The sequence below is a fragment of the Pteropus vampyrus genome, unplaced genomic scaffold (assembly GCF_000151845.1).
Source record: "Pteropus vampyrus isolate Shadow unplaced genomic scaffold, Pvam_2.0 Scaffold1131, whole genome shotgun sequence".
Classification (NCBI taxonomy): Eukaryota; Metazoa; Chordata; class Mammalia; order Chiroptera; family Pteropodidae; genus Pteropus; species Pteropus vampyrus.
Genome location: NW_011889912.1, coordinates 2567 through 5245, shown reverse-complemented (window position 1 = coordinate 5245; position 2679 = coordinate 2567). Strand labels below are relative to the sequence as shown.

The 2679-nt window shown below is 44.6% G+C and overlaps 1 pseudogene; it reads right to left on the bottom strand.

The window, feature by feature from the left end:
- Positions 1–362: 362 nt before the first annotated feature.
- On the bottom strand, positions 363–1314 carry LOC111734405 (annotated as a pseudogene).
- Positions 1315–2679: the final 1365 nt, after the last annotated feature.

Genomic DNA, 2679 nt, shown 5'->3' with positions numbered 1-2679 from the left:
GCTGCATTGAATCTGTGTCATCTCCATCTGAACCATCACTTTTATTGAGTGCTCTTAGTTAATGAAGACTCAACAATTCTGATGCTAAAGAGGCTTAACATTAATCAGAAAGAGGCCTAATAGTTTGAATCAAATACAAGTTCTTTCTTGGCACTCTGTGTACAGTTGTGTCTCTTGATGTTTGAGGATAGTCCAGCTGCAGAAGCCATCAACAAGTACCAGACAGGTACCCACCTTCACATCTCCCCAAATAGAAGTCAATAATTTTTACCTGTCCATCAGGTTATAGGAGGGAATGGGGTGGAAACACTACAGAACATGTAGTTTTAGGTCTGGTTGTGGCCTTCTGTGCTCCCGTGGCCTCACTCAGAGACCCTGCTCCAGCCTGTTAACTTGAGGAAAGCCCTCTTCACATCTTTGTTTCTGACACTATAGATGATGCTATAGGAGTTGAGAAAGGCAGAGATGACATTGTAGAACAGAGCCAGTTTCTTGTCCCTCTCTCAGGAGACATCGGCCCCAGGGTTCATGTACATAAAGATGGCAGGTTCACAGAACATGGTTACCATGGTGATGTGGGAGGCATAGGTGGAGAAAGCCTTGAGTTGACCCTGGGTTGAAAGGATTCTTAAGATGGTGGCAAATATGCAAATATAAGAGGTCAGAATGAAGGAAAGGGGTACCAGGAGAAAGATGAATCCCAGAATGAAATCAATTCAGTATTGAGGAACGTGTCTGCACGGGCCAAATTTAGAACAGCAGGAATCTCACAGAAGAAGTGATTGATCTCATTGGGGCTACAGTAAGGTGGGTGCATTGTGAAGACAATGTAGACTAGAGAACAGCTGACACCCCACAACCCACAAAAGACCACCATAGCCCCACACAGCCATGGGCTCATGATAACCTTGGACCTAAGTAGGTGGCAGATAGCTAAATACCTATCATAGGCCATGACAGAGAACAGCCAGCCCTCAGTGATGTCCAACACCAGAAAGATGTACATCTGGGTCGCACATCCAATGTAGGAGATAGTTTCCTTTTGGCAGGCCAGATGCACCAAATTCTGGGCACAGTGGTGGTGACATAACTCATATCCAGCATGTAGAGGACTCTGAGGAAAAGGTACATGGGTGTGTGGAGGTCGGAGTCCAGGTGCATCAAGGTGACAATGAGCCCATTGTCTGCAAATATAGAGAGGGAGGGGAAGAGAAAGATGTTGAAGAGGATTACATTAACTTTTGAATCCCTGGAGAAACCCAGAAGGACCAACTCAAACACAGAGCTGTGGTTCTCCCAGAAAAAATAGTTCATTCTTCTTCAGCTGCAGAAAGAGTAATATACCTGCTAGTGGCCAGCTTAGCCTCATATTCAAGTAACACAGTCATTCAGTTGCAGGGAAGGCCAGTGGTTATTTGGATCCTACTTAGGAATAATACAGTTCAGAGATGTAGGACTACTTGGGGTGAAGCTAAATTTGAGGAGGGGAGGGACACCTTCATGGAAATTTCTGTTTCTCAGTCCCAAATCTTTTTTCAAGACCTCTATGGTTTTATTTCACTCTGTCCATCAGCTCCTGCAAAACCATCTGCTTTCCTTCCCTTCAGGAGCTACCAACACATAGTGCATTGCTTGCGGGCTCTTTTCTCCTAGTCCTGGCTGAAGAATGAGACAATGAAGATTTGAAGCTCTCCTCCCTTTTATCTGGAGACAAGCAGTATACTCTCTTACTGTCACAGAGGAGTCAAATAAAAGGAAAATGTGCATCTCTCATGGTGCCCCTATGATCAGAATGTAACACTGGTAGGAACCTGGCTCTACTGGGGCACAGAGCAGGGGCCCTGATAGTGATTTTTACTCTTGGAGTCAGATCCTCACAGGCCTTACAAATTCTCAAGCTTCTCAAGACCTTATATATTTTCTAAACTTCCACGTTGTTATCTGCAACCTCACCTCCCCAAACAGAGAGAGCTGAGCCTTTGCTAAGTGGGATATTTTTATGACTGAGGGGCATAAATGCAAACCTCTGAACTTCGTGAAGGATCACCCTCAAAAGCTCTATAAATCCCCAAACTCACAAATAGTTCTGTGAAATAGAAACCCAGATCACCTCTCATTCTCTATTACACTACAAAGATATAATACTATCACCACCAAACAATAGAGTGTATATGCCAACAACTGGAAAACAACAATATGAGCACAGTGCCAGGTGGATGCTGGGCAGTGTTCTAGATTTATTCATTAGCTAAATCAGGGGTCCTCAACCCCCAGAACACAGACCAGTACCAGTCCATGGCCTGGGAGGAAACGGGCTGCACAGCAGAAGGTGAGCGTCAGGAGAGTGAGCACAGCTTCATCTGTATATGCAGCCGTTCCTGAGCGCTAGGATCACCGCCTCAACTGCACCTCAGATCATCAGGCATTACATTCTTTTTTAAAAATTTTATTTTATTATGAGTTTCGAGTATACAATACATTGGTTAGACAACAACATAGTTTATAAAATGATTCCTCTCTTTGCTCTTTCTCTGCTCTGGCCGTCTACCTAGCCATTACATTAATGCTAGCTGCATTTTCTATGCCGTGCTCCCCATCCCCTTGACCATTCATCAACTCCTAATGTACTTCTTTAATCCTTCACCCCTTTCTCCCAGCCCCCCACCTCCTTTCCCCTCT